This window comes from Hyperolius riggenbachi, chromosome 3 (assembly GCF_040937935.1).
Source record: "Hyperolius riggenbachi isolate aHypRig1 chromosome 3, aHypRig1.pri, whole genome shotgun sequence".
Classification (NCBI taxonomy): domain Eukaryota; kingdom Metazoa; phylum Chordata; class Amphibia; order Anura; family Hyperoliidae; genus Hyperolius; species Hyperolius riggenbachi.
In genome coordinates, this window is record NC_090648.1 from 313310360 (window position 1) to 313334699 (window position 24340).

Here is a 24340-nt window from a genome sequence, read left to right on the forward strand (position 1 = left end):
TCCATGGGTTCAACTGCCTGAGGACAGTTAGCAGCAATATGTCCCCACTCTTTACATTGCCAACATTGTACCGGGGATCGACTTCTTACCATTGTGCCTGGTCGACCTCGGCCTGCAGAGCTTGGCTCACTGACCACACCCCCCACAAAGTCAGCTTTTGTCTTACCAGTTCCCTGGGGTGCTGCCAGTCTCCGGGTAGCTGAGCGCTGTCCTGTGGCCCAAGCCAAAGAGTCCTCTGCAGCCAGATAACGTTCCAGCAGCGCAATGAGTTCATCAGCTGACTGTGGATCTGCATGACTCACCCACCTTCGCAAAGCCGGCGGTAGGGAGCGCAAGAAACGGTCAATGGTAACTCTTTCGACGACCTCCGGAGCTGTTAACTTCTCAGGTTCCAACCACTTCTTTACCAAGTGGATTAGATCGTGCATCTGGGACCTTGGAGAGCATCCGGCTGAATAGGACCACTGGTGAACTCGCTGGGCTCGCACAGCCGGGGTGACACCAAGTCTACGCAGGATCTCCTCCTTCAGCTTGTCGTAGTCTTTAGCATCCTCTAGGGCAAGGTCGAAGTAGGCCTTTTGAGCATCCCCAGTCAGGAATGGCGCTACCAATCCTGCCCATTGCGTTTTAGGCCAGGCTTCCCTCTCCGCTGTCCTCTCAAAGGTATGGAGGAACGCCTCAACGTCATCATGAGGAGTCAGCTTCTGCAAGAAGTGGCTTGCGCGGATGGTGCCTCCACTGCCAGGTACCAGCAGCTGTCCCTCTTGGTTCCGAGCCACAAGTTGTTGCACCAACTCACTCACTGCTTTCCTGTCAGCCTCAGCAGTCTGACGATCGGCCTCCGCAGCTGCAGCCAGACTCTCACACAGGGCAACCGCTTGCTGCTGTACTGCCTCTGTATGTTGTTGTAGGGCTGTGTTCGTTTTCCGCTGCTCAGCATTAGCCTGTTGCAAGGCCGCATTCGCCAACACCAGCTGCTTCACCATTTCATCCATGCTGCTGTTCAAAATTTTAAATCTTGCGCCAAACACACTGTCGCTGTAGGCATGCTAAGTTGCCCGCATCCGAGCACCAATTGTGAGGGATCAGCTGCAAATGGTGAGTACTCAGCGGGAGATAGCAGCACAGACAGGTGTATTTTCCAAAACAAACAATAGTTTATTGGACAGCAGGCTTCTTAGACAGCAGTCTTTTGGCAGTTTGTAAAGCACAGTTCAAATGAAAACAAAATGCCAGTCCAGGCCAGCAGCTTACATTCAGCTTTCCATATCAGGAACAAACCAAACTCCATGTGCAGTCTGCACTTTCTCTCCAGAGCAAAACCAGCTTCCTGGAATCAAACGGGAAGTCTTTCTCAGCAGACTGTCAGAGCTTGCTGGTCACACCCTCTCTCTCTCCTCCTACTCCAGCCTTTCAAAGCTGCTCTGTTAACCCTGTGTGACCTGACTCCAGCAGAAGCCCACATACACAGAGCAAACGATCCACCCAGGATCTGGCGACCAGATGCGCCCGCCCACTCTGCATCTGGTCAGCTCCGGACCCAAGTAAGGTTTTTAACCTCTGTCCATGTGACAGACAGCCAAAACCTTTTTATTCCGGAGCTGCTACTGGATGTAGCGTCTGATCCCAGGTGGAATGTACCTCCCATCCAACACAACCTGGGACAAATCGATTACCTCCTGGGTATCGACTTTGTCACAATATATATATATATATATATATATATATATATATATATACACACACAAACATCACATACGGGTTAGCGGACGTGTTTTTTGTTTGTAAACACTGCCTAAGACTGTCGATTAAAAGCTAGGATTGCAGCGAGGAACTGCGGAAACAGCAAAGAGGGATCCAGGAGATCACAGTGACTCGATTGGTATGTTTTTTTATTGTACAAATTGGACAGTACAGATTCTCTTTGAGAAGCATCCTGCAAAGACTACAACAGTTAAAAAGCTCTTCAAGCCAAGCCCTTTCATGGCAGTTATCTGACTTATGACCCAAAACTGGTAAATCTTATCATATTTTATCAAAGTCTGGAGTTGCCTTTTGGGTGAGACACACCTACTAGTCGTTCCTGGAGATGAAACTACATGAATGTGCAAATCTTGTCACCCAAGAAAATAATTTGAAATCATCTCAGGTAAAAATTGAGTGCGAGTACATTTATCCTGACGTCAAAGGATGGCTCCTCCCTCCTCTGTCCGTGCAACAGAAGAGGCTATATGACAGATCGGCAAGCAGTGTGTCTATATAGCCATTTATATGAATTGGATGAAATTGTAGCCATGGAACATGCCTGTATGCACTTGTTCCACCGCAGTGTCACCTACAGGATCAAGCTTGATGCTTGCGAGCAGGACATATTACCTGTGTATGCACCTTTATACTAAAAAGCTTAGATTACTACGAATACCAGGGATTTTATGCATAAAAGAACAGGGTGCTTTCTCCTGGTGTCTCCAGTATTGTTGTGTAATGAGTGAACCCTTAATTGTCCATGCAAGTCTAAAGTGACTAATGTCTATGTACAGTGCCATGGAACTTGTTGGTACTATATAAATCAATAATAATTATAAAAGCTAAATGGTCACAGCTGCTGGTTGCAGATCTCAGAGGAGCTACTTTTGGTAAAAGGTGTACAAAAACTATTACCTTAAACCCTGAGACCGAGGAACTAAATGTACTTCTCAATAGGAATCAGAACAATGCTAAGATTGCCGTGAGGCAACAAAAAATCTTGCTTATTTACTTTAGTTACAGTAGCCTTAGTTGGAGGAGCCGGTTATGCCGCATTATTAGGTAGAAAGTTGTATGACACAAATTACTCAAGGAACAATGCAAAATCATCAGTAAATAAAGTCATATGTTAGGAATCAAACAATATCTACGGTACATTCTATTTTATATATAAGATAAATAGAAGGGCATAATTACAGAGTGCTGTAATGCGCAGGCTCAGAACGCTCCCGGCTATGGCCGGACAGCGCATGCGCAGTACGCGATTGCGTTTACGAGTGTGAATGGGGCCTAAATCTAGGTTTTGTTGGTTAGCCTCTCACCCTTTCTGAAAAATTGCCATGGTGTTTCCTGCCTGTGTCATTCTGGCTCTTTTTCACAATGTATTTTAAGTTTGTGTGTCAGAAAGCTGGCAATTACGTCCTGACGACAGTCACAACATGCCTGCAACATCAATCATATCTATGGCAGGCAGGGACGCAACTACAGGGGAGCAGCAGCTGCAACTAAAGGGGCCACAACTACTACCTCAACCACTCTGATAAAGGCCAAAAAAAAAGATAAAAATCAAGAGCCCAATATAGTGTAGTACTTAACGACAATTGGATTTAAATAGTAATAGGTAAGGCCTCATTCACACTTTGTGCGCTTCTGTCTTCTTTTTTTCAGCACATAATTTTAAGGCCTCGTTCACATCAAGGCCGTTTCTGTGCGCTTTTCACAGCGCATTGCCCTGTGCGTTCAGCAAGGTATTCATTTTCCCATGTAATTAAATGTAGCTGGTTAACATCTATGTGCTGCGCTGAGCAGCGTTACAAAAACGTAGGGTTGCATGCATTTCTGTGCGTTGAGCTGTAAAGCGCACAGCAATGCAAGTGAATGGGTGCGCTTTTTAAGCGCATAGAATCGCATAGAAGAGCATGCGTTTTTTACCCCTATTTGGGAAAAAAAATACATTTACATAGAAAAACAAAGCTTTATTGACAACTGATACTGCTACATTAAGCAAAACATGCCTTAAAGAAGCGCAGCGCAATGCACAGAAACGTGCACAAGCGCATGCGTTTTTTGCCACGCGCTTTCACAGCGCAGCAGATGTGAACGAGGCCTAACAGATACATGTTGCTGAAAAAAAGCGCACAGAAGCGGACAGAAGCGCATTGGTGTGAATAAGCCCTTAGTATAATACAAGTGTGGGTTGCTCTTCAAGCAACCACTGCATGTGCAGATGGGGAGAATAAATCTGTCCCCACTCAGGCTCTCCGTAGATACCGGGAAAAAGGGCAAGAGCACCGTCCACCGGGCTGGATAATAACTTATGGAAAACAGAGGTACCAAAACTGTATAAAACGATTAAAAAGTGCATAAAAATGGGGGGTGTAGGTGGATTTACCGTCCCACAGACAACATAGACTGATTTGTTCAGTAAAAGTTCAACTGCTTGTGATAAAGGCGTCATCCCTCAGATCGGGAGTTGTTGGGGCTACAATTGTTAGGGGTGTGAAGATCATGCTGGCCCCACTTGTCATTAGACCCTTGCCAGATTGGCTCCCAGGGTGTCAGGGTCTCCAGGGGTAGACAAATAAAAGGCTCTGAAAATTGGGGTCCCCATCAAAGATTTGCTGGAGGGCCCCGTGATTTGTAGTTACGCCGCTGATGGCAGACTTCATAAATGCAACAGACAAAGCCACTGTAAAAACGTGACGCTCATGGGAATCAAACTGTAAATATTTCCAAGTGAAATACAAAGCTACAGAAGAAACTTTAGCTGGAAACAATAACCCCACCTAGAACATCAGGTACATTTCTCCAACCTTTATAACTTAATACATAAATTAGTACACAGAACAATAAGATGTGGAAATATGAGAACTGTAAACAGTTTTACAACATACAGAAGAAGGAATGGATACAATTACTAGTGTAGGGGTCTTGTCACAATGTGAAAGCAGAGTTTCATTTTAACACAACAAACCTTTGTTTCTGACAAGCACTGCATACACTTGTCATACTTTGCAATGCATCTGCTGTCCACAATAGTGTATGCAGCGGGACACTGTAGCAGCAGTGGATATGGTGAGACTAGATCTATTTAACATAGGGGCCTATATGCAATTCACTTTTTCTCCTGGCTTTTCACCTAGGTGATATTTTCACACCTTGACCCATATGCAATTAACTTTTCTCATAGGTGATATTCTCCTAGGTGATATTGTCAAACTTGTCAATAAAATTACTTTAAAAGAAATGCTTAAAATAATTTTGATAGTACTTTTTCAACTACTTTTTGGTACTTTTTCAATTGTAAAATGATGAAAAATGAATTAAATAGAAGATGAAAAATGAGAAAACTCAGAAGAAAAAGTTAATTGCATACAGGACCTTGTCATAACATGCATTTTAAACCACCAGCACGCAAGAAAATATTCCAAACAATCTAGATTCAATCTTTTTCACCAACATTTGAGAACCTTTTCAACTGTTAAATGCTGAAAAGTTATTTTAAAAAGAAGAGGAAAATTATCTCCTAGTGAGATAACACAGGTGAAAATATGCATATGGGCCTAGGAGTCCATTCTGCTCCACCTGCTGTTTCCTGTGCACTATGAACTGTGTAATGTTGGGAAAACACCATGAGTTTTTTTTTGGCAGATAGATGCTCGATAGATTATTTCCGGCAGGTCCAATCTGATTTTGATCGTATTTATGATTGATTTTCTCATAGAAGTGAATGGAAATCGATCGGAAAAATAACTGGAAAATCGATCGGCCGGTAAATCTGCTGAAAAAACTCATTGTGTATTCCCAGCATTATACTGGGTGGCAATCTATGGGCCTGATTCACAAAGCGGTGCAAAGTGTTTGCACGCCTGTGAAAAGCCCTTTATCACGCCTAAACTCAGTTTAGGCGTGATAAAATGAAACTCGCGTGAAATTCCGCGCGCAAAGTTTTGCGCGCGCAATCGCCTGGCGCACGGTGCAGTTCGCGCGATGTGCCCATTAAACCCTATGGGCGCTGCGCGCGGAATTGCACGATTGCGCGCGCAAAACTTTGCGCGCGGGACTTTGCGCGCGATAAAGAGCAAAAGCGGTGCTAACTCAGCAGTGCACGGCTTATCACGCCTTAAGTCTTTTAGGCGTCATAACTGAGTTATCACCGCTTTGTGAATCAGGCCCTATAAGTGTATGGACACCTTAACAAACAATCCTAGAAGATAGGTGTTGTAACCTCTTTCACGGGACCTCTGTGACCTCCTGAGTCAGTGTTTGCTGCAACTTCCCGCCTTGCTGTCCTATCTACCGCTAACAATTTGTCTGGGATTTGTTTTTGCACTTTGTCCTGGTGTTCTACTTTCATTTACAACCAGCAATCATCTGTTGGAGGGACTTCTTGCACTGGAAAACCTGACCACATACTGCAGGATAAAAGTAAACAAAATTAAAAGTGTTTTAATTTTTTTTAATGAAAATGTAATAGGGTATGATAGGTTTATATTATCTATGCATTAATTTTCAGATCAGATTTCTCCATAATTTGTGCATAATTGAGGAAAAAATAAAATGTGTGATACTCTGATCTTTCAAAAGTTTCAGTCAACTGGAAATATTGAAGGGAAGGTTTGACTAAACAAAAATTGTGCCTACAATTTTTGTCGGCTGGCAGGATACACGCTTGTCGCTAGGTAAAAGGGGACACACACACTCTGTGTCTAAGAAGCAAAGAGGAAGGAAAACGGTGCAGGGAATGATGAAGCAGCTTCCATGGGCGGGGTAGCGATGGAAAAAATTGACTTAACCACTGATTGTTGCCTTAAGATCTAAAATACCTCCATTTTCCTCCCTCTTATAACAAATGTGGCAAATTAACTCTCCATCAAATAGTAAGAGTGTTGGCATTGCTCATATCCCTCCACCATAGCAAGTGTGGGCTGTATTTGTATTTGCCCCCACATACCCCAACAACAAGTGTGACCACTGTAACTTTACCCTAGTTCTGTGATACAATCTTTTCAGCGTTACATTATTCCCACTTTACAGATTTTAGGTTCATGTATATCTTAGAGAACAGACCACACCAAACAGGTTTGTGGGTGACATCAAACGGAAGAGCAAAGAATATTGGATTACAATAAGCTTTGGAATATGAAAAAGAAAGGACTTCTAATACCAAATGTCACTGCAGCCTCCAGGGCAAATGTGACAGTTATCCCTCTAAAGGTAGACAAAGTAGGTTTATGATTATTTGAAAAAAATAATGCTGTTCCCTCCAGCTAACATTACAAAAGCTGCTTCTCCAAGCAGAACTGAACTGTCACCTTTTTTTTTTTTTGCACAATTTAAGGTGTAACTTCAGTTTTAGAAATGGAACAGTATTGCTTTCAGTGTGGCCCGGATGAATACAAATACCCTAGTATTGTTAGCATTTTCCTCCTCTTATAAAAATACCAAGTGACCATAGCGATTTGATCTGGCAAGTGGGCTCTTGGAGACACGGGGGTTGTAAATATTGTACATACAGTATATAGTCTTTAGAGAGTGAGTGGGTTTTTTTGTTCTTATTAGTGTCCCTATAAATAATAACTAGAAAGGACAAGGACAAATACAAAGTCATAACATATTTAGAACAATTATTCTAACGCTATAGTACAGACGTTCTGACTGAGTTCTGAGTATACATTCACTACTGCATTTACTAAGAAACTATGGGAAGCAGAAATTGTGCAAATAAAACAATGGAATGATATATAACTACTACTAATAATAATGCTTACTGGAATTACACCTTAGAGAGTATAGCATTTCAGTGCTAACGAAGAGTACAAGAAAAAACGCAAACTATCACCTTACTAACTTCCTCTAACGTTGTAACACCTGAATAATTAACTTTGCAGACAGCTAGAATTACCAGAAGCCTCATTCTGTGGTGTTGGTCATTTTAATCAAGACATCTTTTGACACTGAAAGTCTGTAAGGCACATTTATTTCATGGAAAGCGCAGGAATCCTGACTAGCTTATCAGCACCAAACCAACACATAATACATCAGTCACAGTCTCACTTTGGAGCGCTGGTTTGAATCCCAACCAAGACAATGCCATGGTGATTTATTAAGATGAAGGTTTGCACATCACAAACCTTGCCTTAGTGCTGCCACAACTGCCAAAGCACTAGGTGAGTGACAACATACAGACAGCTATCGCACTTTTGGGGTCATGGCTATCTGCTATTGCTACCGCAGCCATGCACAGTTCTGTTGAGCTGAATTGGGACATAGGACATAGCAAGTGCTTGTTATTCCTATGCCTCATTGGCCATCACAGTCACCAGCCACTCACTCATTCGTCAAATATACAAGTTACTTTTGACAGCACTCTTCATGTGCATGCCTAAAACCTTGCACAGTATTCTGTGCTGCTGTACAAAGTAAGAAACAAACATGAGGTACAAAATAATACACATAATGTTATACACCAATATACAAAATACAGAGTTGGTACAAAATACAGAATTGGTAATTACAGTGACAAAAGTAACAAGAATAAAATGTGTAACAAATTCCAAGACACAAAATGGTAAGGGAGCCCCGCCCTTGTGAGCACACAATCTAAAGCATACAGGTCAAACTCCGGCCCGTGGGCCAAATCTGGCCCTCAGAGCCATTAAATTTGGCCATCAAGTGGTTCCTCCACTTTGTATTATGTTTGGCCCACTCTAGACCATTAGGGAAGCTATATTGGAGGTGAAGCCCTAGAACACCAGAAAAGCCATATGGGGAGGTAAGGGGAAAGCACTAAACACAAGGAAACTGAATCAGGGAGGGTGGGGGCCTTTAGACGTCAGAGAACTGTACCAGTAAGGAAAGACCACTAGACACCAGGGAACTGTATAGGGGTTGGGGGGGGCATTAGACACCTGAGAATTTTACAAGGGAGGAAGGTAGCCAGTAGACATTAACTACTTCAAGACCGCCCCACTCCAATGGGCGTGGCCGCGGAGGGAGCCCCAGGACCGCCTAACGCCAATTGGCATCAAGTCCTGGGGCCGGCTACTGCAGGAGATTGCCGCTCGGGAGACTGTTAGATGATCTGCAGCAGCGCTGTACTGGGGACAGCCGTGTGACACAGCTGTCCCCTCTGTTGCTATGGAGGTGATCGGTTGTCATAGGCTGAAGCCTATGACAGCCGATCATGCTGATTGGCTGGCGGGGAGGGGGGATGATCAAATTAAAAAAATATATATATATATTGTTAAAATAAAGAAATAAATATTTATTAAAAAAAAAACACCTGGGAGGAAGGGGGCAATCAGACCCCACCAACAGAGAGCTCTGTTGGTGGGGAGAAAAATGGGGGGGGGGGATCACTTGGTTGGCCTTAAAGCTGCAGTGGCCAATTTATCAAAACATGGCCTGGTCTTTAGGGGGTTTAACACTGTGGTCCTCAAGTGGTTAAGGTTGGCCCGCGACTAGGTCCTAGTGTACAACTTCAAGGGCCCGTTAAAACATATCAGAGGTTAAAGAGTGACGGATGTGTTGTGGCAGGTGATTCCAGAGGAGGGGTAACGCACGTGTAAAATCTTGTATACGTGAATGTGAGGAGGTGATTCTAGAGGAGGACAAAAGAAGGTCGTGCAGATCTGAGATTGTGGTTCAGTTGGTATCTGGACACTAGTGAGGAGATGTACAAGGGAGAAAGATTGTAGAGAGCTTTGTAGGTTAGAGTTTGAACTGGATCCTCTTGTTAATTGGTAGCCAATGGAAAGCTTGTCAGAGAAAAGCAGCAGAGGAACAGCAGCAAGAAGAAAGATAAATGAGACCAGCAGCCGAGTTCAGTACAAATTGGAGTGGTGCCAGTCGGTAAAGTAGTATGTTACAATAGTTCAGATGTGATATTATAAGAGTACGTATTAACATTTTAGTTGTGTCCTGAGTAAGAAAAGTTAGTTAGAGGTGGTAATTTTTTTTTACACTCTACCTACTGTATTTATAACAAAAAGTTAAACTAACATTTTATTTAAATTAATAACTGACAACTACATATATTAGTAAAAATATTCAGTACAAATATTTTCTTCATCTGTCACTTTTGTTTTTCATCTGTACAGGTGGTTACGATCACCTGTGGATACGAACCTGGTGCTGCCCTGGCGATTACATCATTTTCATGAGCCGGCATGGGGGAGGATGCTGAGGCTCACTACGCTGCTGAGGGGGTAAGTTGCCTGAATATTGGGGGTACATGTCCACTGCTGCCTGCTGTTGATTGCTGCTATTGTGCTACCAACCCTGGTGCTGCGACAAGGAGGAATTTCACATGCAACATTCAGGGGACAAAGTGGGGCAGGGGACCACACATGGCACAAAAGGGGTCTAGGAGACCAAAGCTGCAGCTACTGATGCCTCTATAAAGCCTTAGGGGGTCTTGCCCAAGGACCAAAGCCCTGGTCTCCTAAGTAAAAGGTAGTGCCCTTAACCAGTGCACTTTCCAGTTGCTATCCAGCTCTGAACATCCTAGGTAGGTGGTGTTTTTATAAAAGTTCACAGAGAGGTTGCGCTCCACCCACTACTAATACTCTTCCACCTCTAATTACTGCTGGTTCGCCACGCCATAAAAGTCACAAATATATAAGTACAAAGGTGCAAGCGCTTCTACGGTGTCCCGGGGTGATGTTTCACACAACTCTCTATCCTCAGTTATAATCCACAGGGTTCCGGAGTGTGCGAGCAGCCCTCAGGTTAAGTTGCATCCACAAGGAACATAAACAGAGGGGAAAAAAACACACTATATAGGATAATAACGTCAGGTAGATATTGTAACCTTTACCAGCCCCACATCACACTGGTGCAGCACACTAAAAATTGATTTCAAATTGCGCTCACCAGATAGTGTGGCTGTTCAGTCACAAACAGCAATAAGAGCCTGGTTTTTTTTGGATGCAACTTAACCTGAGGGCTGCTCGCACACTCCAGAACCCTGAGGTGGGGTTTTTATGTACTCTTGGGATAAACAGGTTTCTAAAGTCTCCTTTAGTACTGAGATACTCAGACAATTAACAGAGTTATAAAACGTCAAGGGGAAACTTAGATATAATCTGTATCATAAAACAAATGGGACACTGATTTCTATTCATTCAAAGCATTTTATCACTAATCGTATACATATTCAGATGGTGTAACATCCGGCCAGTTAGAGTGAGTTTAGGCTTCTTCTGCATAATCCGGAAGGGAAAAAAAGATGTGCTTTCACCACTTATAATACATTATTCATAAGAAACCAGCTTTTGCATAACATCTTGGCAGTGTATTTTTATAGGAAATAAAAAGAAGAAGTGAAATTATGGGTCTGAAGAGCTGCTGACAACAAAGCTCACTTGTAGTAAATGACAGTAATGGTTTTGTTAACAATAAAGTTGGCACATATGGATGTCACCTGGCATAGAACTGTCCGTTAAGCCTTGATAGCTGGAGCGGAGCATCCAGACCCACCATAATCCCCAACGCGACAGTGGAACACCTGTGGTGACACAGCCTTTTCTGTTACCGCGAAATGCAAGGAACAAAGTAAGAGTCAATGTGTTAGAAAATTTCCATGGAGTATATAACAAAGTGTCTTTTCATGGTTAGAGCCTTTTTGTACCGTCCCCTAGGACAGTTAAAGAAAAAAGTGCAAAAGCTAGCTTGTTGCTCAACATCAAGATCATGTCAACTACCCACATTAACCCTTAAACTGTGACAGACATCTATAGGTGTTCTGTGTTTTGTATCCATATGCCACGGATGCCTAAAGGCATTTTAGTATAAAACTGCTTTTACCTGCAGTGGACCTCTATAGGTGTTTTTTTGTTCCCCATATTCCTTTGTCGAGGATTTCTAAAAGGCATTTTAGTACAAAGTTTTGTCTCAGAGCCAACTTTGTACTTTACTTGAAATACGCAAATAATTGTAAGTTGATGCAGAATTAGGCAAATGTCAATGCAAATCTATGCAGCTTGAAAATGGATTAGTCCATTTTACAATAGATTTTCCTAATAATTTTTGTTGTTGTGTACTGCAAACTCAGGAAGCATGTGAAGAACAAGGACTCATTCAGATAATGGTGATATGAAGGGCGTAGATATTTGCCTATGCAAGTTAATGAGAAGCAAATGAGCGGTGAAAATTGCTCTGGTCCTGAAGTGGTGAATGAGGTGAAAAAATATGTGCGTGTTTTATTAGCTCGAGCCAGCTAATGCAGGTAGCACATGAGTAATAAAATGTGCTGCTAAAAGAAGTACTGGTAAAACAAGATAAAAGTACCAAAATGTGGAAGTAGAAAATATAATGCTAGTACCATGCATAAATATTTAAAGCCCCCAAATTAATTACACAGCCTAATAATGTGATATACATAAATCTGATATGCAGCTACCACACCTAGGTTAATGGCTTGCAGACCATGTTGGTTGAAATCTACGTCCTGCAGGTGGCTGCGCGGCACTGACAGGACATAGACTTCAACTTGTTCGCCGCGTATTGAAAGATCCATATCCAGGTAGTTACCATATGTCTGTGCTACCATTTTGCACCACCTTCCACATTACAAATCATATTTTATATGGATCTGACTGCTCCAGGCACTAGCTTCATGCAGTACAAAGGTATGGGAAGCATCAATACAGCCGAATTACTGGTCTGTCACTGTGTTATGCCAGATCCTTTCACACAAATGCATGTATTTCAACTTTATGTGTGATTTGCTTTCAACCATTTACCGTAATCACAGTAGATAGGCTGACCTTTTGACACCCTCATTTTGGGTGTGAAGTGGGGGGGACCATTTCCTGCACTTAATGTTTCCGCCACACACTCCTGCATATGCATGTGTGTGCCCCCCAGTGTGCTGCTGTTTTTACTGCTTACAATGATGCACATTTGAAACTCTGGAGGGCCACAATAAAATGGCAAGGAGGGCCGCTTTCGGCCCGCGGGCCTTGTGTTTGACACCTGTGCTTTAGACTATAGATAACATTTTATTACAAAACCACTTTAATCTGATTTTGATAACAGTATATGTCTGTGTGGATGTGTGTTTGTGGAATTGTGGGGGACAGGGGGTGTCCTACAATATTAGCATGTAGGAGTCTCCTACAATATTAGCATGTAGGAGTCTCTGCTGCATTTTATACAATAGATGAATTACACTAAGCTTGTTCAACAGAAAGTGCAAGTAGACAAAGCAGAAACACAGGACTGATGTGATTTACTGACTATCTGCATACACATCAAGTTGCCGCTACAACAGCGTGACCTTTCACCTCTTACCAGCTTCCTCTTTCACATTGTGCAATATACACATATTGAGTTAAACAGAAGGATTTAGTTTAGAAAATCATGATGTGATGTAGTAGATCATGGCACAAAAAGTCCCAATATTTCTGCTATTGATAAAAAACCCACTAGTTTTGGGATCTACAGCCAAATTCTAGGATTCCTAAAGTTTCAGCTTATAGTTAGACCATGCGTGGAAAGCTTGCATTACAAGTCCAGGTAGTTTTCAAAATACATTAAACTGGAACTACAGTCAAAACTTCCCCAGCAGTCCAACACATTAGCCAAGCTATTACAATTTCTAACAATAAATGTGTTTTTTTATTTTATAGAAAGGTTAATAGGTTTAGTTTCAAGTTTTCCAGGAAGCCTTATAAGTGTGCCTACTAAAGCCCTATACACGTGCCAAAAATAACTCTTGGCTTGTGTATGGTGCCCCCCCCCCCCCCCAATTCCCCTTGATGTGACAGCAAGAGATCTAGACTGGCAGATTGTCTTGGTCAAGCCCATTGTTCTCCTACTTACCCCACCTGCAGTTCTCCCCACCCAACCACCATAGCAAAATAATGCACCTCTAGCCTGAAGGCTAGTGATATGTCTGTACAAAACTCGCCCCCAACAAAGCATGTGTATGCAAATTAAGAGCAGGTTGCAAGACTAATGCTAGGTACACATGATACAATTTTCTGGCAGATTTACCTGCCAGATCAATTTTCTCCAACATGTCCGTTCTTAATTTCGATCGATTTTCTAAAAGATTTTCTAATCGATTTCCGTTCACTTTTATGGAAATCTATTGGAAAATCGAGCGAAATTCAGATCGGGCATGTTGGAAAAAATCGATCTGGTCAGTAAATCTGCCAGAAAAGTGTATTGTGTGTACCTAGCATAATGTTTTATCTTTGACTGCAGAGAGACATGCTTATTTATAGCAGGGAGCTTTTGTGTGTAAAGTAACCTTATAGAAAGCTGTACATTAAGGACAAATAGCAGTGTGGCACTTACCGTCTGAACTGGATATTGCATTATTATGCAAGATGGAAACTTCTATGTCACCAGTGGGAATGTAGTTATGCTTTTAGCTATGAATAGTAGGAGATATATGGCTGCTGATCTCATCCTGTTGCTAAATCAGACCTTATGTGTACCTATTACCCAGTTTCTACACCAATCGGTCACATAGAGAGGGAACTGCTGAGTTTGCATTCACATAAGCAGGACTGGATTTATACTTGTCACCCCCTTGGGCCAGCTTTCACCAAATATGCCCCCCCCCCCCCCCCAACACACATAAGTTTCTCCCGAAAAGGTAACAAAGACTGTAACTGCTGCAGCCACAAAGAGAAAGGAGGGACTATGTGACGGTACTATGCGACAATGCATGCAGTCAACATATTGTGCCAGTGAACTGCCCCTGGCCATCTATTCATCCTAGGAAGAAGCCCAGCCCTGTATGTGGGGTAGGTGAAAGAGCCAAATCCAGCTCAGCAGATGCAGCTGCTTACAAAGCATGAGCACATTGAAACCAAACCATAAAAAACTTTTTATTTCAGGTAATAAAATCTTAAGTCTCACACAATAAATCCCATGGCCCAAATAGCATAGTGCACTGTAAACAATACATGTACAAACGCTCTTTTAATATGCTTATCTCAAAGACTAGAAGATACAAAATAAGTATTTGACACCTCCAGGCATTTTACCACACAGAAACACTGGTCCGCACGACAGCCGGGGGCCCCAGCCAGTGAGAGAGACTGGGGGTCCCGGCTGTCGTGCGAACCAGTGTTTGTGATTTTAAATTTCTTTTTTGCAGCTTCCAGGATGTGGTGGACAGGTGAGTGGTTAGGGAGGGGACCGTGTGGGAGATGTGCCTACATGGGGCGTCCCTGTAACCGATGCAATCTACGATTGCGTCCAACCGAAGCCTCCCACCTGAATGCTAATTTATGCAATCCCTGATTTGGTACAGCAGGCAAAGGTTGTATAAAAGTACACCTGATTGGCTGACTGGTGTCTGCTGACCAGATAAAGGCAGAAAATTGCTCTAGCTGGGAGTTAGCAATTGTGTTTGTTGATTTTACCACACACACAGCAAAAGCTACAGTGAAAAGCCTTTGTAATCACAATGATGTCCCTACACACAGCTCAATGATGTCACCACATGTGAAGCCCTCTGGATGCACACAGTCTGTTTGACAAAGAATTGCCAAAATAAGCATGGACTCTGCAATGAAATCATTCACAGGACATTTCCGCCAGGGGAATCTGAGGCAACAGACGGTGAAATTTAAACAATTCTATTAAAGTACATATTCCAGTAAAGCTACAACTGTTACGTCATTACTTTGAAACGTAAAAACAATTTAACACAGGGTGGCAGGCACTATCGACCCATGAGTTATTACATAATAGTGCACAACTTACCGGTATATTGTATTGTAGTATTTTTGTGCAACACAGCACAGATCCAATCACATAACCCCTGTCCCTAGTCAAGATTGCAGTCTAATCTTAACCAATTTCGGACCGACGCACTACAAATCTACGTCGGGCGGGTGGCGCTGTGGTTCTGACCAGACGTAAGCTCTATGTCCCATTCACCGCGCGTCCCCGCCCGTTCCCGCCGCAATGTGCTGCCCTGCCCCCTCTATGACGGCAGAGCGCTGTGAGCCGGGCAGGAGCCGCTTTCATTGGCTCCTGGCCCTGTCATTCATGTAAGCCGTTCCCATTGGCTTACGTTGAGTGACAGGGTCAAGAGCCAATGAAAGCGGCTCCTGACCGGCACACAGCGCTCTGCCGTCATAGAGACGGCAGAGAGAGCAGCTTGCGGTGGGGACAGAGCGGCGTGACCGGCGGGAGCGACGGATTATTGCAGCGATTCATCGGTATGCGCCGTTTTAGTGTACCAGCAGCCTCTGGTCCTTAAGGGGGCAGAGGCTGCTGGTACCGAAGTGGTTAAAGGACCACTAGCGTGAAAAAAAAATTAAAATTTAAAATGCTTGTAAACAAACACAAATTAGAAGTATTTTTCTTGCAGAGTAAAATGAGCCATAAATTCATATTCTCCTATGTTGCTATCACTTATAGTAGGTAGTAGAAATCTGACAGAACCGACAGGTTTTGGACTAGCCCATCTCTTCATAGGGGATTCTCAGCAAGGCTCTTATTCTTTGTAAAGAAATTCCCTGAAAAGGAATTATACAATGATGCTGGCCAGCTTCCTGCTCCCTGCACACTTTTTTTGGCAGCTGGACAGAGCAACTGCCATTCACTAAGGCCTTGTTCACATTATATCCGTTTTTTTGTAAAATTTTAAGCGAAGGCAATTTTCAAAATCGCCCTGAAAGCGCTTGTGCAAGGATTCTCTATGAGAGAGCTCATATCAGAGCGGTTCGTTTGCGATCCGCTTTGAAAAGCGGTGCTTTAGCCATTTATGAGGCGATTTGCCTCAATGGAAGGTATAGGAAAAACGCAAAATGCTCAGAAAATCGCTTTGGCAAGCAATTGCGTGAGCGTTTTAAAAAAAAAGTGTACAAGATACAGAGGCGCCAAAAGAATAAAAGGTAATTAAATGAACTTAAAAAACCAACTGGTTAAACAGAGGAGGCAGCGGTGGTCTTACCCCCTCCAAACAGACACAGGCAAGGACTGCGATTCAGACAGTCAACAATTTATTCGGAACTCCAAAAAACAATGCAACGCGTTTCACGGGCCATACATCCCGCTTCCTCAGGCAAAATACAGTAGGAGTCACAGCTGCAGAAAATACACAAACAGACAACCAGAGGCATAAAATCGTCAAAGTGCTGATATGAATACGTAAATTTACATTTTGCATTACATTTTAGTGACAAGTTGTGCGCGGGTTATAAATATTAGTTTCAGACTGATAGTAGTCTCATAGGTATGCTTGACAGCTATAGAATGGGTTTACAAAGTTTACACACATGATGGCCCCGCCCCTCTATGACACACTTCCGCCCGGAAGTACTCTCACATTCCTCATACTGATCCATGCTACTTAATGAACTCAGGTGTCCTCTGGCATTACAGAGGCGCCGAGCTCGCTGATATAATACAGATGGTAAGTCTGCCTTCTCCTTATACTCTTGTTTACTTGCTGCCTAAAACACCCCACCTGTTTTTTAGCCATTCCAACACCCTCTGTTCCTCCTCCTCCTCTAGACCATGTCAACCCTTTCTCCCAATTTCACCCACTATTCACTGTTGTTCTGTATGATGTCCACAACAACCGGCAGCAAACCCAGCCAATTTTTTACTTTATGTATTTGCATATTTGTTTGTATTTATCATTGGTCTTACTCTGTTTAGCACAATGCACCTTTAACATTCCCCCCACCCATTCTATAGCTGTCAAGCATACCTATGAGACTACTATCAGTCTGAAACTAATATTTATAACCCGCGCACAACTTGTCACTAAAATGTAATGCAAAATGTAAATTTACGTATTCATATCAGCACTTTGACGATTTTATGCCTCTGGTTGTCTGTTTGTGTATTTTCTGCAGCTGTGACTCCTACTGTATTTTGCCTGAGGAAGCGGGATGTATGGCCCGTGAAACGCGTTGCATTGTTTTTTGGAGTTCCGAATAAATTGTTGACTGTCTGAATCGCAGTCCTTGCCTGTGTCTGTTTGGAGGGGGTAAGACCACCGCTGCCTCCTCTGTTTAACCAGTTGGTTTTTTAAGTTCATTTAATTACCTTTTATTCTTTTGGCGCCTCTGTATCTTGTACACTACATTGAGTCCACCCTGGGTGGAGGGTTGTTACCCTATCTTCCTGTCTACAGAGAGCGACTTTTTATTCCTGAGTGGGGTCAGGATTGTTCTCCCCACCTGCCTATACAGTGGTTGCCTATTGGTAACCCTGGTTTGTGAGTATAATTTTAACTTCTCATTTATTTTGTTGTCCCCAAGACGAATTACACTATTGGGGCTCTTGGTGTCCCTCTGCTTTATTTTCTTTCAAGTTCGCTTGGCCCATCTTCGGAATCGGGCACTGACACCAATTGGAGACCCTGATCATGGATTTCATCACTGACCGTTCAACACACAGAACTGATCTCCTCGCACAGTTTAAACGTAACCCTGATGTCAAGGAGTCCCAGCCCACCAACTCAGATGAGAACAAACCCCCACAAGTAACTGTTGATTTAAAACCATCCTTTGTCCAGCTGGAGAATGCACTGAAAGACGAATTCTTTCACTTAGCTGATATTTCGATGCAGCAAACATACATTATTGAAAAAATCTCACCAGATGGCATCAGGGTGAAAACCCTTTCTGCATTCCCTAATGACCCTATATATTGTACAGAATGGTACGAATATTTAGAGACTTGTGGCGAAGGGATGATGTCAAGGATCATTGCAAAACGTACCTCACTAGTGGAAGACCTTCAGCCCGTTATTAACAATTGTAAAGACTTCTTGGCTCTGCACCATGATAATCCACAATATCTACCATTGATGTCCAACTTAAAATCGAGGGTTATGAAGTTTGAACGCGACACCATTGACAATAAAATAAAAAAATTAAACAGAGACCGCCTGGCCTATGCGGAGCATCGTGAACGTGAACGAAAACCCAGACCACCTCCCAATTTCCCATCACATCCCCCTGGACACCCACCACCCAAACAATTACCTTTACCCACTCCCCGCCCACTCATGAGTCTCTCCATACCCCCACCCCTCACCTTCAAATATCCTCCCTTTCCTCCCCCACCCCTCCCCTTCCCACCTCCCCCCCACCCCTCACACCCCACGGCCAACCTTATTCCACTCCCCACCACACCCACCCCCATCACCACCACTACCCCAACCCCCCCTCCCCCTCCCTCCCTTCTCCCTCTGGCAGCCATCAGTGCACTACTCCCACTCCCCACCAAAGTTACTCATTCCACACCCAGACCCAATCCAGCTTCCCCACCAGCCCGTACAAACCCCAAAAAAAGACCATTTGACGAAATAAGCAGTCCAGAAGGTTCGGCCGATGTACTCGAGACGGCAGAGCAGCACCCCCAAAAAAACACTCCCCCCCTGACCCAAAACAAAAAAACAGCCAAATTACCTTCCTTAGATCACACTATCACTAACCCCACGGCCCTTTCCTTAAATATCATCAACAAGCATACCCTTGACATTTCCTCCCTCTCCGAATTCAGGATCTCACAGATTAGTCTGTGTGACACTGAACCCCCCTCACCAAAACCCGCTTTCCCCACCAACCCTCGGCCGCTAAAAACTCCAAAAATTCCGATTCCCAATACTATCCAAACCTCTATGAGGTCCTTCCTAAAACCCATTAATGTCCTATCTCATCCAGCCCCCTCTTTACAACAAGAACCCAATATATCTGAGCTGTCTTTTTTAGACCTCCCTACATCCCTAGTGCAGGAGACGAACAGTCCGCCTACCCACATGACATCCAGTCAGATCCCGCACCATCCCATAGTTCAGCCGCATCCAGACAATTCCCAGAACATGATCCACCACCCACACTAACCATAGACCAACCCATTACATCCACCCGGAGAAAAAAAAGGGGCTCCAGAGGTAAAGGCCAAAATAAAAAACATAACAAACATAACATTAATTCCCTCGCTCCCACCAGCAAATGCATATTCAATCTCTCTGAGCACATACTCACCCAACATGAAATAAGTCTTCTGGACAAAGGCCTATCATTCTGTCCAACCAATTCAGTCAATATGTTCGAATTATTTTCAGATCTTAACTCATATATCAGAAAACTCACTCTCAAACGCCACTTTGCGATTAAGAGAAATCAGACACTTCTCTCCTCTGTACCCCTCATCATCACTGCCAACGACTCAATTGCCATCACTACAACTGATCCCAATGAGATACATTTGGAAACATTCATCACCACCCAACTGAAAGGACAGTCCCGATTCTATCCTACAGCCTCTAAGGGCCATTACATTGAAACGTTTTATTCCCTCGTTATGGATGATCTGCGTACCCTGCAAACACAAACTCACACCACAAAACCAAACCTTACCCCCAACGAACATACAGCTCTTAAAACACTACTCCGAAACCCCAATCTGGTCATCAAACCTGCGGACAAGGGCGGTGGTATAGTTATTCTCAATAAATCTGATTATCTTGACGAATCCCTCAGACTTCTTAATGATCGCAACCACTACAACCGACTCACTTCCGACCCCACAACAGCCCTTAACAATATTCTCAAACAGTTCATCAATCAGGCCTTCTTCCAGAACATCATTACAAAAAACGAACGCAATTTCATCATTAACCAACACCCCGCTACCCCCTTTTTCTATCATCTACCTAAAATCCACAAACAGCTACATAAACCGCCCGGAAGACCCATAATTTCCGGTATTAATTCCATGACCAGTAATCTCTCCCGGTTTATTGATAAACATCTACAGCCACTTGTCATCAACCTCCCATCCTATTTAAAAGACTCTTACCACCTCACACAACTATTATCCCAGATCACCTGGTCCTCTGAATACAGTTGGTTAACCTGTGACATTACATCCTTATATACAAATATTCCACATCAATTCGGCCTTTCTGCTATTCAATATTATCTCACCACTATTCCCAATATGCCCCCCTTACAACAACAGTTCCTTCTGCAGTGCATTGAGTTCATTTTGTACAACAACATTTTCACATTTAATGACTGTATTTATCATCAGGTTAGCGGTACAGCTATGGGGAGCTCCTTTGCACCCTCGTACGCTAACCTGACCATGGGATTAATTGAAACAACATTACTCAACAATGATCACCCGTTCAAAAACAATATAATCCTATATAAACGCTATATTGATGATCTATTTTTCATTTGGAAGGGTGATACCACCCTCATTCCTGATTTCATATTATTCCTCAACAGTAACAAAGCCCGACTCAATATTACTGCCCAACACCACCCTACCACAATCAACTACCTCGACCTTACTATTTCCATAGTTAACAACTCCATACAAACCAAAACATACTTCAAAACAGTAGACTCCAACAATTTCATTCATTTCAGCAGTTTTCACCACCGCCCTTGGACCCAGAATACCCCATATAGCCAGTTTAAAAGGATTTTTAGAAACTGTTCCGATATCAATGACTACAATTCTCAATCCGATATTCTTGCAAAAAAATTCTCTGAGAGAAAATACCCCAAGAAGTTGATCCGCGATGCACGGCATAAGGCCAAAATCCAACCATCCACTACAAAAACCATCTCCAATCCTACCACTGACAATAACCCTCAATCTAGATTCATCACAAAATACTGCAAAGAACACTCAATCATTAGATCTATTTTACATAATCGCTGGGAAATCCTGCTCCAGGACCCCTACCTTAAACCCCTATTACCTACCCGACCGCAAATCACCTATAGGAGAGCACCCAACCTCCGTGGCCTGTTAGCTCCCAGTAAACTTCGCAACCATCCTCCCTCCGCCTCTTCCAGTACACTTCCCCCCGGCTCCTGGGCCTGTAACCACACCCGCTGTTTAGCCTGTCCTTTTATTACCAACACAGTCAGCTTTAGTTCTCACACCACAGGTACTCAATACCAAATAAAAAAACATATCTCATGCCATTCAAAATTTATCATCTATCTCATTTCCTGTTCTTGCCGTCTCCAGTATATTGGCAGAACCACACAAGAAGCCCGTAGTAGGATAGGACAACACAAAAGGAATATCCTCAAACACTTCCCTTTGCACAGTGTCTCACGTCACTTTCACCACGCACACGACGGCACCCCTGACACCTTCACCATCACTCTCATTGATCAGATCAACGACAGTGCCCCGGCGGCCTCTGTTACCCTAAAAAAACTGGAAATGTATTGGATACAGACCCTCAGGACTTTGGTTCCTGAGGGTCTTAATGAAGTACTAGAAAAAATACATTAAGCACTTTACCTAATCCGTTTAGTCTTTTAATAGTCCTCTCTTTTATCCTTCTAATAATGTATATGTTTATTCTTATTTTATGATATGCAACTTTTATTTTGATTTTTATACATTTTATGCATTTTACATGTCTTTCTACCATTTTTATGTTGAATACTTGTATATTTGTTTGTATTTATCATTGGTCTTACTCTGATTCAGTACAATGCAACTTTTTACACCCCCCCTTATCCATTCTAAAGTGGTCAAGCATACCTTTGAGACTTCCATCAGTTCGAAACTAATTTTTCTAGCCGTTCCTTCTTTTTTTTTTTTTTTTTTTTTTTTTTTTTCTTCTTCAACTTTATTTACAAAATTTACAAAGTTTACACACATGATGGCCCCGCCCCTCTATGACACACTTCCGCCCGGAAGTACTCTCACATTCCTCATACTGATCCATGCTACTTAATGAACTCAGGTGTCCTCTGGCATTACAGAGGCGCCGAGCTCGCTGATATAATACAGATGGTAAGTCTGCCTTCTCCTTATACTCTTGTTTACTTGCTGCCTAAAACACCCCACCTGTTTTTTAGCCATTCCAACACCCTCTGTTCCTCCTCCTCCTCTAGACCATGTCAACCCTTTCTCCCAATTTCACCCACTATTCACTGTTGTTCTGTATGATGTCCACAACAACCGGCAGCAAACCCAGCCAATTTTTTACTTTATGTATTTGCATATTTGTTTGTATTTATCATTGGTCTTACTCTGTTTAGCACAATGCACCTTTAACATTCCCCCTACCCATTCTATAGCTGTCAAGCATACCTATGAGACTACTATCAGTCTGAAACTAATATTTATAACCCGCGCACAACTTGTCACTAAAATGTAATGCAAAATGTAATGCAAAATGTAAATTTACGTATTCATATCAGCACTTTGACGATTTTATGCCTCTGGTTGTCTGTTTGTGTATTTTCTGCAGCTGTGACTCCTACTGTATTTTGCCTGAGGAAGCGGGATGTATGGCCCGTGAAACGCGTTGCATTGTTTTTTGGAGTTCCGAATAAATTGTTGACTGTCTGAATCGCAGTCCTTGCCTGTGTCTGTTTGGAGGGGGTAAGACCACCGCTGCCTCCTCTGTTTAACCAGTTGGTTTTTTAAGTTCATTTAATTACCTTTTATTCTTTTGGCGCCTCTGTATCTTGTACACTACATTGAGTCCACCCTGGGTGGAGGGTTGTTACCCTATCTTCCTGTCTACAGAGAGCGACTTTTTATTCCTGAGTGGGGTCAGGATTGTTCTCCCCACCTGCCTATACAGTGGTTGCCTATTGGTAACCCTGGTTTGTGAGTATAATTTTAACTTCTCATTTATTTTGTTGTCCCCAAGACGAATTACACTATTGGGGCTCTTGGTGTCCCTCTGCTTTGTTTTAAAAAAAAAAATACATTGTATTTATTGCTTCTGGATTTTTTTCCAGATCAAAAGACGGAACCGCTCTGCAAAAGTGCTTACGAAAACGAGCGAACGCGCAGAAAATCGCCAGAAACCGCTTAAAAAATGCGGAAAAAAAATTCCACCACGGATGGACACCCGAGTCAAACGCAGTGTGATTAAAGCCTAAGTGCTTTTGAAAATAAACAAGACCCTGAGAATCCCCTATGAGCAGATGGGCTAGTCAAAAACCTGCTGGTTCTGTCAGATTTCTACTACCTACTGTATGTGACAGCAGCAACATAGGAGAAAGGTAACCTATGGCTCATTTTACTTGGGAAGAAACGTACTTCTTATTTGTATGTATTTAAAATTTTACATTTTTCGCAATAGTGGTTTTTTAATACCAAAGACACAGATGATCACACCTTAGAGGCAGCTTAAATTAAATGTAATTAATCTATTGTGTAAAAAGATCCACACAGATAAAGAGGCTCCTTGTGCAACATTGCATCTGAACCCTGCACACACCAGCAGCCAAAGGCAAATCTGTTAAACTGGATCTAAAGCTATGAAAATCAATTTGTTTCAAAGATAGTAGTTTTGAATAAGGATTATACCATTTATTGGCCAATAAGTTTGCCAATAAATGGTATCATCCAGGATCAAAACTTCTTTCTTTGAGGACTCGTTTCCACTACACGCGGTGCATTGCGATTACCGCGCCGCATACAAACTGCATGCAATGTTAGCCAATGGAACCATTTCCATTGATGCAAATTTCTGGTCGCAATAAGAAGATGCGGTGCAGCTAAATTTATGGATATCATTTTGCAGTTTTCCGCAGTTCACGTGCGGGTCCCATAGGGATTGTATTGAGCCTCACTGCATCGCGGCGCAAACGGAAGT

General features: G+C 42.9%; 1 protein-coding gene and 1 long non-coding RNA gene across 5 annotated transcripts in view; one reads left to right on the forward strand and one right to left on the reverse strand.

The window, feature by feature from the left end:
- LOC137563780 (uncharacterized) overlaps window positions 1–15382 on the forward strand; it is a 42878-nt gene extending 27496 nt beyond the window's left edge. Inside the window, exons 2-3 of the long non-coding RNA XR_011030436.1 lie at window positions 9849–9956; window positions 15198–15382. This is a non-coding gene — a long non-coding RNA (uncharacterized lncRNA). The remainder of the gene's footprint in view (window positions 1–9848; window positions 9957–15197) is intronic.
- The window catches only part of CPM (carboxypeptidase M), a 130344-nt gene that overhangs the window by 73831 nt on the left and 32173 nt on the right, over window positions 1–24340 (reverse strand). The gene's annotated exons all lie outside the window — the stretch shown is intronic.